The 16,736-nt window shown below is 33.2% G+C and overlaps 1 protein-coding gene and 1 long non-coding RNA gene across 6 annotated transcripts in view; one reads left to right on the forward strand and one right to left on the reverse strand.

The window, feature by feature from the left end:
- fz2 (frizzled 2) overlaps nt 1–16,736 on the reverse strand; it is a 61,122-nt gene that overhangs the window by 13,258 nt on the left and 31,128 nt on the right. Inside the window, exon 1 of one of the 5 annotated variants that reach the window (XM_963025.4) lies at nt 3,926–4,210. The exons of the other annotated variants lie outside the window; for them this stretch is intronic. The gene's annotated coding sequence lies outside the window, so the exon portion shown is untranslated. Of the gene's footprint in view, nt 1–3,925; nt 4,211–16,736 lie in introns of those variants that run through there. 5 annotated transcript variants of the gene reach the window in all.
- Nucleotides 13,085–14,008, forward strand: LOC135266511 (uncharacterized). Its single transcript, XR_010334616.1, has 3 exons — nt 13,085–13,506; nt 13,622–13,791; nt 13,853–14,008. It is a non-coding gene; the product is annotated as an uncharacterized LOC135266511 (long non-coding RNA).

The following is a 16,736-nucleotide window of genomic DNA, read 5'->3' on the forward strand; positions in this document are numbered from 1 at the left end:
GGGCTTCTGTTATAATACGCCACTGCTTCTAGGTGTAAAAATTTACCGCAACGATGTTCATGTACCATAAAATTCAAATAGAAGTCGAAAATTTATGCAGTTTTTTGCAAGCTATTTACCTACGGTGTCTTTCAACTTACAACAATTAAATTGCTAAATTTCCGAGTATTTTTCATACTTTCCTCATAAAAAATGGTGTTATCATTTATTTATTTTTCATTTTTCCCTTATGATTATAGACTATTTTCACAATACGTGCTATAAATATCCATTTAATAGTTATGGTCAACATTTACTGCTTCAAGAGAAAAAGTTCTAAACAACACACAAAAAACAAACATTTGGAAGTAGCAAACAGGTATTTTGCTTACAAAAAATTACTCCATCTAGAAATAGTGTTTGTCTGATGAAATTTCGGGAAAACCGGTAAGATAAACCAATAGATCATAAATTAAAGGAAATTAAAGTCTGATCCCATTTTACTCTTAATATTTAGATAATAATTTGTTAGAAGTAGATTTTTAGAAATTTGTTTGTAGTAAACGGAACGAAAAAGTCATTAGCACATTTATTTTGAGTCTAGAATAAACTAGGGCACTGGTTACATTCAAAAGAATTAAGCGAGAAGGGTAGAGATTCGTGCATTTTTATCTATACCTTCCAGCAAGAAGCAACCACCAATTTGTCTTCGTTAGTGTCCGGTATAAAAACGCACCTCCACGGAATCTATTTCTTCAAAACAATTTTAAATACACGGTCAAGTTCTACTGGGGAATTTTAACCAGTTGAAATTAACGAATTATCTAACAAACATGTAAATACAAATATTTATCCAAGTTGTTTGGACTTTTCACATGTTTTGGTGCAATTAAAGTCAGTAATCGATGAAATCGGTAAATGGTCTTATGGTTCGTTAATTGACACATTAATAGAGTTTAATAAAAAACTAGTTTACTGGCGGATGAATTTTAATTTAAATTCATTGGCGGCGAACTTATTTCAGGGAATTTCTGTTAGTGTCACTCTTTGATTGATAGAACGGATGGAATACTTATTAAAAATTAATCACCTCCGAAATCGGGCTTCCAAGAAGATAAAAAGTTAACACGAATGAGATGAAAAACATCTCACCTGGTATTTACTTTCTGAAATAACCTGCCAGCTTCGTCAACGAAGTGAGTAATTACGTCCATGATGCATCTAAACAAGCTTGCCGTGCAATAAGGCAAATCGAATTTGTTCCGTTAAACAGATAATTCTGCGGAAAATTCTATGTAATAACAAGATTACATGTATAGAAGGAAGGTGGTGGTCGTTTTTGCGTTGCCTACGATAGTTTGTTCAAACACACCTTATGTTTTACATCAGATTTTAATTATTGTTCTTGTAACCCGGCACTTTATAAAATACGACTTTGATAACTCTAAATAAACTTTCCCATTCAGCTTGATGGACAGGCCAATGATATGGTATTTTTATTTATACTGACACACCATATATGATGGCGTTAAGCAAATAAATAATCTGTTAGCCGGTTTTACGACCGCTTGCTAAATTTAGAACGATTCAAATTAGATACTACACATTTTTCAATGTAATAAAACTGTTTTATTTAGCATTATGTAAACATTTAACGACTGGAGCAATTAGAGGCTCACCCCGCCATTGCACCCCAGAAAGTAACATTGTTACAACAAATCTCTTATACACTAGTAGATTAGTTTTGAGTTGTGTTTCAACAACCCAAAGTTGCCATAAATCAAAATAGGCGCAGCTATAACTCTTCATAGGCCGTAGGTACAGACAGGAAATCCTAAATTAATCATTTTTTTTATTCCAACGTTTCCATGCATATTTATTGACTTGTTCTTGCTCATATTTGCATATTTGTATTCAATGGCGTACACTACAAGTGTGAGGATTTTGATTGATTGATTGATCGGCATGATCATCATGAAACAAGGAGAATTATGCACTGCATAGTCAACACTCTTTGTATGGAAATACAGTGCAAAATAAATAAATAAAATCCAATACCTTCTAACAGCAAGGCAAGAAACAAAAAAGTAAAGCAAACGCAAGGTTACAAGGTTAGTCTGAAAATGTGAAATAATGAACCTCAGAAAATTCTATCATCAAAAAAGGCATTACTGACCTGTTTTTTATATAAATACATTACATATTATGTAATACCCAAATTAAAGGCAAAAAATTACAAAAATCTATCCTCACTTTTGTTCAACAGTTCATTATTTCATGCCAAATGCTCAGAAATAAATATAGGAAGACATTTTTCAATGAATCAGTTTTCATTCAAAAGTCGATGAGGTATAAATATATATATCTTGACGCCTTAACCCACCCAAGGTTGATTAATTTGTTAGTCTCCAAAAAAAGACTTTCTCGGCCTTTCTCTTAAGGAAAAATATTCCACTTCCCATAACAAACTTACCAAAAATTTTGGAAAGGAATATGTAATTACAAGTTGTAGCAACTTGCAGAGTATTCAATGCAGAAAACAAACAAAATTACAAATTTTTGTAAGCATTTTTGGAATTGTACTCCAAGTAAATATTCGTTCATTCGTTCATTACATGTTATGAAAACAAAATTAATGGAAAACTTAATAATATAATGAAATTCCAATAAGTACACGACGAGGAGAAAATGAGCAGAAAATGTAAATGTATTGTTTGCGAAGTTTTAGCTGAAAGTGTTTTGTAAAGTCAGCAAATTCATAATAGACATTTTATGTTAGTTTTATCCTCGCCTTTCTTCCACAACTTAATCTATCAACGGAAATTACTACGATGACGACGTTGTAACAAAACTGACAAATCCATTTTATCATAAACGAACGCGTTCAGACGACGTATTTTACGTAGCAAAGCTCATTAGGCGCTCTTTTGCAAAATGAAAAATACGCATAATTAGAGTTATTCTAATTCAAAATAAATAACTGGCGCCAAACCTAATTGTCTGAAAAAATAGCAACAATAATGAATTCCACTCAAGTAGCTGTTGGCCACCTATTCAATACATAATTATTCAGTAATTGGCAAGGCACCTACTCGGCAATTCATAACTTGGCATATTAAAATAAAAGACGTTATTTATAGCTCGTTTCCACTCGAAAATATAGATCACTGACCATTTCAACGCCGTGTAAACATCACTACCACAAAAAGGAGAAGAATTTCAAGCTCTTTAGTAATTAAATAACTGCCAAATTAAATTTTTTCCTTATTGGGAGAATGTGGCTTAGTTAAAGAGCTATTAAATAACCGCGTGGTTGCGTTGTAATATCAAAAATAGACATAAAACAGTTGTAAATAGACACCAAAATATTAGATGCAGTACTTTATCCGAGACATTTCCAACACCCAGCCAAAAAAGCCGCCGAATTTTTCCGTATTATTGAATTTAAAATTTTTAAAAATGAATTCCCGAAGTCTCAGCCTTTGTGAAAGCTAACAAGGGTCGAGTCAAGGCGGAAACCCAAGCTCAGCTTTCGCTGGAAACTACCTGAACTTGTGACAAGAAATTGAATACATGACTGCTCGGAGATAAAACCATGATTGATTTGTTAATTAGACACACCATATTGAAGAGATTGATGATAGTTTAATCGAAAATGTTAGTAGCAAGGCAATGGGCTGGGTGGGCGCATAATGGAACTCATTATTCCATAATTCACAGCACAGATGTTACCACTAATAACAAGGTACAACTTTCAGGCCGGACCTCAAATATGTTATATTTCAACAAATCTATTATCCTGCGCTACTGTTGACCATGCGACCCAATTCGAAAATAACAACAGATTTATTTTTAAAACATAAGCTCCTGATTTAATTCAATATTTTGATCGCAATAAAAGTATTTCCGAGCCAAACCACCCACATGGCGCAGCTTCCCGTCTTACCTTGTAAACTGTATCATTTTTTTCCAGTGGGTTGTATATCCTGAGCAGCATTCTAAGTTCGCACTACACTTGGTAACATTTCAAAATTCAATTCGCACAACATAAATCTGAATGATGTTTAAACTTAAATATTTACACTCCACAATTCCTCCGGTGTTGAGGGATATATTCGCAAACTATTTATTTTGGTGGTGGTGCTAAATTACGTCCAACACTAACTCAACAGACGTTAACTCCACCTCCAACCAAGCTCAACTGAATTTACTGACTGAACAAAATTGAGAATACGCACGCATGTGGCCAGGATTTCTTACAGTTGAACCGAAGTTCACGCCGGTTTTAGCCGAACCCGGCCGACTGCTAACGACACATCAACATATTCGGTTGATTTGGCGATTTATCGGGATTTGTTGAACGTATGACAGGTTTTGATTGGGGTAATTAGCCGCGGAGGGCGCCAGTTTAACCCCGCCAACCCACCTACTTGATTGTTCGTCAGCGTAACAACTAAATCAACCATACTAACTGGGCCCAAATAATTAACACTATAAAAGATCTAATCGCGCTGGTATGGTTACAAACCAGGTGAATCTGTTTAATATTCTAGGCATGCCTGCCACTAGGTTGGGGTAATTTTATATTGTAATTAATTTCTTATTTTGTTTGTGTAGACGAAAACGTAAATCAATGTCCGAATGTTAAGTTACGCACTTGGGTGCACTAATTCAATGTCTCACTTTGATCAAAATTAACTATTAGCGCAAAATCAATGTGTTATCCAAATTTATGTTAAGACCACTAGACAACAATGAACAAAATAAAAACGAAACTCATCATTCTGTCGACATAAAATCAATTCTTCGATAACGGACAAATACGTCTTCACCGCAGGTTTATTATTTCGACAAATATTTAAAGCTATTTAATAATTTTACATAATATTCTGTAAAACCAATTTCCTGAAATTTTCTGAAGGCCGGGTGTAGTTTTTCTCCGATTGATTTGTTAGTTCTGGGATGTTTGTTTAAATGTCAGTCCAAAACCGTTTATTTTATTAATTTGTGAGTAATTATTATTAATGACTTATCCTTCCTATCAACACACATCAAAAGCACGTCGTTGCTTTTTTAACGAATGAATGAAATTAGAAATACTTTTTTGTCAGCTTGATGCACTTCCGTCAAATGGAACGCAACGAGAGAGAACCTGAAAAGCATTAATTTTATTCCAACTGTTGACATTGTGAGACGTAAAGTACGGAAATTAAAGCTACAGCAAAGTGAAGTCAACCTCATTTTCGCAATTCTTATGTAACTAAATAGCGCACATCAGGCCGGTGCCATCAGTTAACACAGGGTGAAGCATTAGTGTTCGCTATTTTGATTACTCACAAAAAAAAACAAGTAATGAGATTTTAATGAGATACTTTTTCCAAAAAAATGCGACGCCAATTTTACTTCCGGTTCCTCCGAAATTTTCTTTGCTTCATTTCTAATTTTGAGCTTTTTCCTATACTATTAAAAATATTTATTTTATTACTTTTTAAAACTCTGAAACTATAAATCAAAAACATTGAAAAACTTAGACAGCAGATATGAAAACTGAAGCCTTGTCTTTTTTTATTATAGTTACAATATTGCCAACATATTTTCATTTTTGATTAGAATTTTAATTGAGTAGATGTTAAATAAACTGAGTTTTGTCAGATTTAGTCAAGTCAAACCTGAAAACTCACATTTGATTAGCTTTTATTTCGTAACAAAACAGTCTCACAAACATTAACATGAATTTTTAAATTTTTTTGATTTGTAAAATTTATTTAAACATTATTCATGACAAAACAAAATATAATTGTCGTTTGAAGCTCTAAAACGATAGATAATTTGGAATTAAAATTAAAATCTCTTCATCTTCCTGAAAACTTCTACTTTTAGAAATTATTTTATAGAAGCGTATTTAAAAAATATAGAACTCTTGGACTAGAGATTTATTTCTGCCGTCCTTTCGTCCGTTTTAAGATTACTTTTTGAAAAAAAAGTTTATTGGTGTTCTTGAATCAGGTGCTTATACTACAATTTATGGCAACGTTTCGGTTTCATTATGAAATCATCTTCAGGCCTACAATTTGTTTTTAGATAGTTCTTACCAAGCAAAGTAAGCCTGAAGATGACTTTATAATAAAATCGAAACGTTGCGATAAAATTGTATTTAATTAACAACTGGTCTAAAAACAGTAAGAACTTTTTATTCGAAAATTAGAGATTTATATCTAAGTATTAAAAGATTAGTCTCTTTATTAAAATTACTTAAATTTACTGACCGATCCAAAAATGTGAAATGTGAAAGACTTCTGCTTCTAGCATTAGATAACTTAAAATTAAAAAAACATGTAACACTTAAAATGAAAATTTATTTTTTTTAAGTGTTATTAACAGAGTGAAATAAACGGACTTGCTATTTTAAGACTAGGATTCAACATCTACGAGTAAAAAACCATAGAATCATAGGATCTTATAAGAAATAGAATCAATCTAAAAATTAAGGAGCTTTCAATTTAGAAACACTACTACTTATTGTGTCTGAAAAAGTAGAGTTTGCTTTTATGACTCCCACTTATTTTTAAATACCCTAATAAACTAACAGTTTATTATTGCATGTAAAAGAGTAAAGGACAATTAATTAGAAAAAGAGCATTATCCTTTAAATTAAAAGACTTTAACTCGCAATTTTTCTTCTGTAGATAGAAAATTCAGGTAAAGTTTTTAGAACATTTCATAAATCAAAATTTGTCCAAAAGTAAATTATGTTGTTCTGACGTTTCTTGTTTGAAAAGCAACCGCAGTGATTCATCTTGAATACATATATTTTAATACGTAGCAATTTCTCTTTGTTATCATCATCTAATTTGGTTACTGAAATGTTAATTTACCTTAAAAATGCTAACAGCTAATTGCACAATCCGTCCATTGTTACAAAAATATAACTCAAGCCTTATCTTGTCAAAAATGATTGAATATACAAGGACCCCAAAGGTATTATGTTGTTTGTAATAAAACAGCCCACACCAATTTTTCCTTAGAGTTTACTTTTCATTACAGATAATGTGTACCCCTTAGCAAGGCCTTCACTGCCTATTACAGTCGAAGAACTATTTCAAAATAAAATGTGGGTTGACTTCATTCCGCGTAACGCCGTCCTATTTCACGTGATTAATAAAACACACCGACGTCCGTTAAATGCATTAAACGCCACTGTGGAGGATTTTAACACTTGTAGTGTGGCCATGTTTTGATTATATCCTGACTAGGATAATAATTGAAGATGCAAAGGAAAATAAAAAATAATGAAAAGACACTTCAACTTCTCGAGATCAGATAAGAGGGAAGTGTTGGGTTATGAAATATGATGGCGGACAACGAAAAACGTGGGACTATTTTGACTGTCATACTGGAAGATTGACGTATTTAACCATTGTTATCGCGTCATCTGCTTTATTCATGCAGTCCTACCTGACTCTCGCAGCAGGGTTTACGCTATTCCTACACCACCAGGTACATGAAATCTGGCTGAGGAGAGTTTTATTCGGGCTTGTGTGTCAGATTTATTGCCCGAAATCCGAGCATTGTCTTATAAATTAGGCTAATTGTTAACTCCACCCATTTGTTGCCACCGGATTCCCAGATAACAGTGAAATTTCCACCGGTTTTATTTTTATCATTGTTTAGGTATTTTTCACTATGTCCGCCTACATAATGCCTGGAAATATTACCAGCAAATGCATCAGTATCAAAGTAATGTCCGTAAATATGTCTACCGCGGGGCCATTAAGCTAATGTATTAGGTCACACAGTTTGGTGTACCTACGTTAGAGATTTTCTAAAACCTACAGAATACATAAATAAATGTTACGAGAATGAGGCATTGTGAAACGGCCGGTCAGTGTCCCCTTTTTAGACATCTATATCAATTGTTTGCAAACTCTGCAGGCGAGCTAAGAAAGCTGCTAACTTTTACCTACTGGGACTTAGATTCTCTCGCAGATTTATGAAAATTTATGGCCTCTTAAGTGAATGCTGGGACCTCCCAAACCCTAACGATAATCAACTTCCAGTCATTAGTTTATCTAACTATTTCCGAAAAATGTGGAAAAATCGTGCCTCAAAACCCACCCGAGTGCCAAGAGCGACTTTTTAGTTTCGTTGTGAAACCGCAAGCCTCCTAAAAACAACAAACGGAAATGCATTAACCACGTTTTATTTTTAAAAGCATTCGGACGAAAATAATGCTTTTCATGAAGCGGAATTTTGTGCATAAAAAGCCGAAACCAGTGCGCGAATAATCAAATTTGCAACAGTGCATCAGGCACACATAATTTGCTTGTAGAAAATATTTTGACTTCTGTGAATTGGCGCAAATGGACGTGGGTTAGGGTCTTTTGTCCGGAATTTCGTCCTTGTCGACCAACACCTTTTAGGACCGAGTAATTTATGGCCCACTAATGATTTATGCTCAGTCAATTGTCAGCGTGACATCTCCATAAACATGTCACAAAAATCCTTTAAGAAAATAACTGTTGTGGGGCCTTTGTGTTTATTTATCTGGCAACGTGACTTTCCAATCTTTCGACGAAGGCACCGGAAAGCTCCAGGAAATAAAATTTTTAAACTTGAGCTTCCAAACATGGACAAAATAGTTGATCACTCTTTTCTTTTATTTTCTGCTCATTTACAAACAAACGACCAATTAAGCAAATATTGAGACACAAAGAAACAGAATTAAAATAAATGACTCGAAAAAATTTATGTGGAAAATAGAGAGTGCAATCGTTTCCAATTAAACCGAACAGCACGAATTTCATTACTTGGGTGTCGTAAGATCCAAGTAGTAATTTTTAGTCTTCATTCATCACCCGATAAAATTTAAATTTGGTTTTAAACTTATTTTTCGAACATCTCCACATCTTTGGAGGCTGAAAGTATGCCATTACTTCGCAGGTGTTGGTAAAAATTTACAGAAACGTCCCACCGCTGGTTCTTAATTATAACCGTGATTTATTATTGATGATTTACTACTTCCACGCATGCATGCCCGGTTAACACTTCTTCAAAACGTTCACGGACGTACACATTTGTCAATAATTTTATCATCTACCCACGTTGAAATAACCGATCAGAGTAAATCAAAGCGGACCATAATTATTGTAAAGCTGGAATTTTATTAATATAGAAATCTAACTTCACTCAATTGCTAGCTATTACAATTAATTTATTAATTATTTGTAATGAATAGCGACGGCTTCTGTCTTCCCTGTAATTACTTGTGCTTATTACACCGTTCATTTAATTACAGAACCTTACATTCGCATTTTATAGTCTGGATATGCAGGGGCTAATTAAATTTTGAAATAAAGGTTTTCTATCGGTTTATTCAATTCGCAAAACTCACAAATTAATAAACAGTAATACAGGTTTAATTAATTAAGTTTTATAAGGGTTCGTTAAATCGTAACAATACTGTGTAATAAATAACTACAGTTGCTGCTGGCTACCCGCAAATTACCTTTCATTGTTTTAAAGTTTAACATCAATATTCTGTTCAAACCCTTATTAAACTGTCACTTCTCATAACTATTTTTCTCTGTAACATTGAATTTGTCCAAATCGCATTTATTAAACCGATCAAAGTGTCAGGTGTTACGAAATGTTTACATATTTTAATTGGCAAACGTCATAACAGAGTGATAAAATATTTGTTAATTAAACACACCTTGGGTTACATTGTACTTACTAGTTACGAAGAAATTCTTCAATTTTTTTGGCTATTAAAATCAAATTTACACACTCGAAGCGTGCATAACTTAGGGCAAAAGCCTTAATCTGAAATTAGTGCGGCTAATTTTTCTAAAGCAGTTAACAAACGCATTGTTCCCGGTCGTAAACATCGTAAATCAGCCAACATTAAATTGTTTGAATTAAGCAGTTGCTTTAATTAATTTATGCCACAGCGCGATTATGATCTTGATGTATCAATTCAATTTAAGATCGACAAATTCTTTGGAATGCGCTCCTTGGGAATTATTCATAAGCGGTGAGCCCAGCAAATGTGACAAAAATAACGTTTGAAGTAATGGCAACTTGCATGCTGTTAATAAATATCGTAGAGTTTGGCGTAAATCTGCAGACAAAACAACTGACTTGTGCACCTTATGACACGTCCAAGTGACTCAACCACGGGTGAAATGGTATAAAATCCTCGTGAAAAACAAACCAATTATTTTACGGAGTAAGCTGGAAAGTCGTGGGTGTCGTGTACCAGGATTATTTTTGCGCGGATTTTTATTGGGACGTATAAACTTGTTTGAAAACCAAGACTGCCAACGCAATAAACAGGATTATAAATGGGGTTATGATAATTTCTCGCGCTGTATTTGACTTTCAAATTAATTGTATCATTTTGAGAAACTTTCTGCGGTCTCTGGACACTTATAGTCACATTTTACACACACTGCCTTGAATTTATTTGCCGGATTCTATTTTTTAATAATGTTTATACCGTTTTGTATTGTCGCATTTAATAAACAGAGTCGATGGTCCGGTCCTGCCATCCACTTAAACATCCTGTCATATTCGTGTAGCTTGTTATAAAATATACTTATAAATATGTCCATTTAATAATACGACTCTGCACAGAGAGCCAATGCCACCTGTTGAGCCGCAAAATTTATTTTAAACCGGGCTCTGCAAACAAAAAGTTGGGTCGTTATATTAAAGGAAAGGCGTTCTTAAATCGTAAATAACAAATAATTATTCAGTCTTGCATGCAAATCATTTACGCGAAGATTATTCAACGCAAAATTAAGAATTTTCCCAGTAACGAAGATCACAGCATCATTTGATAGGGACCGATTATCACAAAGCTGTGCTCACATGTTCAGTTCCTACTTTCCCAGTCCTCGTGTTTCCGAAACAAAATCTTGTTGAAAACGTTTGAAACGTCACCGATGTTTTTCTAGGGTAGGGGAGTTATTTCCCGATCAGTTTTTGATTTTTTTGGACTGTATTACAACAATAGGACAATGCAACAAAGTATATTTTTAAAAATGAATTATTTTGGGTAATATCGAAACTGCACAAAGATCCGCTTCATTTTTGTCCAGAAAATGTAACAATAACACGCAAATAGAAGTTGATATTCGAAAAGTTCGACTTTTGTGCATGTTTTTCAAGAGAAGCGTTCAACCGGAAACAGCTTGTGTCCTAAACAACCATGACCACACCGCATGAGTCTCTCAAATGGTCTGGAGGACCACATGGTAGGTAAAAATGGTAAATGGAATGGAAACTGGAAACTGAAATCTCAAAAGTTTGAATGTTTGTTATAATAAAGTAAAATACGAGTCGAGCAAAAAGTTGAATATGTTAGGGAGCTAGATATAATGTTACGGTTTGTTTTCAATTAATAATAATAAATTAATCACTTAATAATAATACGTTTAGTTGGTAAAATAATATAAGAGATATAACCTAGAGTTTAGAAAATCCACCTAAAAATATCCTACAATCTTTTAAGTACCTTATTCCAAAGCTCAATATCGTTGACTTCGGAGGCAAAGAACCTTGAGAAAGAAATGTCTAAACCCTTTATAATGCAAGTAAGTAAACTAGTGTGTTTTTTCAACCTTCTATCGTCTCTTAAAATATTTGCAGAACTGTGGATAACAATATATTTCATAGTCTTTAAAACCTTTGTTATTACACATTTTTTTACGTTAATTTGTTACTAATTAAAGCCTTTACATGATGTGAAATCCATTAACATTGCAACTACCATGTTAAAAAAATGACGATAGAAAATTGTGCATTTTTACTAATTTTTCAAAAAATCACGTACAACCAAACAATATGAAAATGACTCAACACACCGACCCTTCTATACTTAAAAAATTCTTAATCAGAGGAGCTACTAAAATTTTACTGCATCTACAGAAGTAACAACAAAAAATATATATCCGGCTCGAAGGACCATAAGTGATAAAAACGAGATTAACTTTTTAGTGAAGTGATCAACTATCTGACTCTTGATTCGAGTTAACAATTATTAAAAAAGTACTGAATTTAATAATTCGTGAAACTGTCCACCATTTGTTATTAAAATGTATACACGATATCTTAAAATTCATAAACCACTTGGAGAGAATAACTCACGTTTTTTTTCGACGTGTGAGATATCTGAAATAGCTAAATTGCTTCGTTTCTTGACACTCCACCATTCCAATAAGCCATTAGTGTTATTATTACCAACACCGGTTTAATTTTTGTGCAATACTCGACACAGATGTCTAAATGAGTCCAGTGGAATGCCGCCTCGTTCAGAGGGAATTCCTTTTTGTCAAGTTCAATCAATACTTGGCTGTATTTATGTGTAAGCCAAAGAATAAAAAATAATAAAAGTAACAGTGAAGCTGCAAGCGTATAATAAAAATCCTCTTATCTTTCCGTATATTAACGCAGCGAATAAAATTCTTGCATATATTTGTGACCTTTGACAAAACTTGTACATAGTTAATTAAATTTTAATAATATAAAATATGTTTGGCGTCGTTATAGCCATATCTTCTGACATTTTATATTTTTTGCACCACCTTGGTAGCCATAATGTCATAAAGACATTTTGATGGAGTGGGTGCCCATTATAATAAACAGATAACTTAGATCTCTTGTAACAACAAAACAACTTTCTTGAATAAATCAACCAAAATGTTATGTAAATTTTCCCATGGTTGCCTTTTGGTTCACCTGTGTGTGAGGAAGTCCCCAAAAAGAGACGGTGTGTGGCGAAAAACCGGTAATTGTGTTTTTTGCAAAGCAATAAGTATGCATATTGCACACAGGTATCTCCTCGCATGAGACGCAGAGTGCGGGTGTGAAAGAGTGATATATGCGTTTTCCTGCTGTGCAGGACATTAGTCATATCGCGATAATGTTAAATAATGACACCTACTGACAGTTTCTTCATTCCCAAGCGCTGAACAGCAACAAGCCCGACTGTCCTGTCTCATGTTAGCCACATTACCGGCCCACGCTTTACGGTCCCATCAGATTTTTATTGTAGTTCTGCCACGAACGAAATCATATAATATTGTCTTAATGTCCCTGTTTTGATTGTATGCTAATAAAAATGATCAACAATGTTTGTCTTAACGTAACGCCAGCGATTTGGGCGAACAATCGAGCTCGCCATATTAACATTCTTAATTGATTCCGCAGTTTATGTGAAAGGGTGATGTTAAGCCAGACCCAACACTTGAATATTTATGACACTGGTTTTAGAATGCTAAAATATGCATTTTGTCAGACTTGGACTTAGTGGTGCCTTCTGTAAATTTCGTTGCTGTACACATTATTTGCATATTTATCGTCTGCACTCAAAATCTATAATTTGCACGAATTCAGTTATCACTTTCGACCGTGTCAGGAAATTTGTACGAGTGCTTTAAACCTGCCATGTGTATGCGTGATATGGCCTTTTGTTATTCTTACTTTAGTGCGTTGGAGGAACCGCAGCTGTTATATAGTGACACGGTAAGATTAGCAAAAGTGTAGATGATAAATGAGTACCTATGTATCTTTCCCTTAACAATGGAGAAATTTATAGAGTTGAAGAATTTATAAGCTGAAATTCCAGTTTCTGTTGTAGGCGAGCGAACTTGTGATAAAAGTAATAAAGGAAATAAATTTATACGTTTCGCACAAAATATTACATACATTTTCCCAACTGATGACATATCTGGTATTAGGTTGCACTTCAAAAACTGTCATTGTTAATATGGGTTTGATTGCAATTTGTCTCCAAAAACGTGTCGAAGGGTAAGGGGGAGCACCTGACTGGAATAGTAAACACAATTTCTATGGTTAATCGATATTGTAGGGAAAACCGGGGGCACCCCACTATATGAACTGTGGCTAGACCAATATCCAACAGCACATAACTTTAATTTTGATCCATGAGCAGACTTAGCTTTCATTCATGTATCTCAGGAATGAAATATAAAACCTTCTGAAAAATGTGTTTTACTTATTTTCCTTGCTCGAAATAAATCACCAGTTTTTGTTTAGTAGCACCAGTTTTTAAAGGGATGTGTTTGAAATAAACTTTTTTGCTTTATTCGTGCCAACAGTGGCGGATTTAGGCAGAGAATAACTATAATAAATAAAGTTTGAATAATCATTCATTTATTTTGTATGTTCGGTATTTTTCATTCACATTTGTAAGCCTAATATCTACTAAAAATACTAAATCCTTCACTAGTTTTGATGCTTGCCCACTAAAGCTTCAAGAACCAACGAAAATGTAAGAATAAGAAAGCAATTAGATTGTAGGAAAAGCAAATTTTTTGATAAACTGACAACGAAGAATTTTTCTTGGGTTTTCGACTGGAAAAGGATAATTACAGAATGAGCCGCAAAATAAATCCTCCTCTGGTTTTGATAAATTTTTGCAAATTAAAACTTTAAGAATCGACAAAAATGTAAGAGTTACAAAGCAATCAAACAGTAGACAAAGCAATTTTTTTAATAGAACTTACAAATTATTATTATTATTATTATTATTATTATTATTATTATTATTATTATTATTATTATTATTATTATTATTGTTATTTGGGTTTTTTGAAGTGGAATAAGGATAATTACAAAATAAGCACTAAAAACAATAACCCAAACTGAAAAAAAAGTTTAGAACTTACTTTGTTGACTTTGTTATTCCCAGCATCTATTTAATCGAATCGAAAACTAAATTATTTTTAGCCTTTATTAAAAGTTAAGGCAAATGGGTTGTTTCTGGCATTAATTAACAAAATAGAGTTTAAAAAATAAACTTAAACCAGCACAAAATAAAAAGTTTCAAAACGGCAGAAGAAGAGAATGTAGGACAGAAGAAATGACAATGCATAGGCGATTAGGACAAAACACAACAGAATAAACAGATGCCCGACAATATTTTATTTTTGTTATAAAAAAATAAATACTGTTTATAAACTTTATTCTGTTTCATTTATTCTGTTCAAAATTACTAGTAGGTAATACTGTCGTTAGTGTGTAATTTTCTGTTGATAATTTGTGCTTTCGTGTTGTCGTTTAAGTTTGGTGGTTAATTTCTAATTTTCTTTGGTTGCATTTTGCCAATCTTACTATTTCTATGCTTTACAATGCATATTTTTGTCAAATAAAGCCTTTTCTAGTCATCAAATACACAATTTTTTCATACGATAGCTATCTTATTCGTGCGATAACTTATTTTCGCGTGCAAAATATTTCTGGTCGTTCTGTATACATTTGAAGAAACTTTCGTAAGTCAGAAATTACCAACAAATTTTGTTTGAAAACGGTTTGGTGATGTTATCAGCTCTAGAAAAATTAACTACCTGCCAAAATTGAAAGAGTTTCAATTATCTACCAAGTAAAATGTTCCAGAAAATCAATTAATCTTAAGAAAACTAAAATCTTCCAAGAAATTTAAAAATTATTATAGTCATATTACTTATAAGATAATAATTCTATTCTTACAAAAAGTCTATTTTTGTTGCCATTAGGATCAACACTAACAGCTTCGGGTTCCGGAATTATTGAAAATAGCTAGGTATAAAAAAAATATGTGTGCTATTTAGATACAAGTTTTAATTAAGAAAAATGTGCTCGTATAATAATAATAAATATTTCATATTGAAAATGTCGCCTGAAACTTACTGTTTTTTATAATACAGAAGATTTAAAAGCCTATAATTTTTAATAACTGGATGAATAACTAAAAAATCGATAAACATATTGAAAAAAAATTAAAAAATGTCGTTACTGGAGCCTCTAGGACCAGTGATCGTCGCCTGATATAACTTTGATCAGCAGATATCAGTTTACATAGTTACCGAGAAAGCCGCAACAACTACATGTTCATCATATTCCGTGATGGTCCACAATAATTTAATAGAATTTCGTGTCTCAAGTTGTCTGCTATTCGAATTGCATTTTATGGATGCTGTCATTTTCTTTGTAGTTATGGCGTCTGAAATGGCACGTTGGGCGTGTAATCGACCCGTTACCAACTGCTCAGATGACACAGACCTCCGCCTGTATCATATTTCACCGTGAGATTGAAAATGAAATTATATTTCGATATTCTTGTTCAACTTATTGAAAATCCCCCTTTTCAAAGTCATTTACTACCGTAATATGCATTCCAATAAAATGCATAGCCGTGACAAATCGCAATTTGTTGCAAAAGTAGGTAAAGAAAGTCAAACGGTAAAGAAATTGCTATTAATCACCTCGTAGTGTCACTTTTGGATAACCTGTGTCAAGTAGGAGATTTGAAATTTGTGGTGAACAAAGATTAAAAACTCCACCTAAATCGTGTACTTTTATTTTTGACTCCTCACATGACTCAACATTGTTCGAATTCAAGCTTCTATATTCTGCATGGCTGGATTTTGTGGTATAAATACCAAGAATTGTGCACACCTCTTTGTCATTTCCGAGTCAACTAAATAAATTAAACCTGATTTAAAAATTGATTGAAAATAGAGGCGCCCGTAATTTAATTTTTGATGCAGACGGAATACCTTGTAGGCCTTGACTGTTGGCAGATATATTAAATGGAAGAGAGCCGAGGAATATTTTTCTATTCTAACGACAGTAATAAATTTTCGTGAAGATGAAACTGATAGGATTTTACCAATTATGAGCGCTGTGTTCTTCGATGTCACCCGAGAGTCACAGCGATGAAAATGATAAAATAAAGTGGTTAATGGTCGAGG

Source organism: Tribolium castaneum, chromosome 1 (genome assembly GCF_031307605.1).
Source record: "Tribolium castaneum strain GA2 chromosome 1, icTriCast1.1, whole genome shotgun sequence".
Classification (NCBI taxonomy): domain Eukaryota; kingdom Metazoa; phylum Arthropoda; class Insecta; order Coleoptera; family Tenebrionidae; genus Tribolium; species Tribolium castaneum.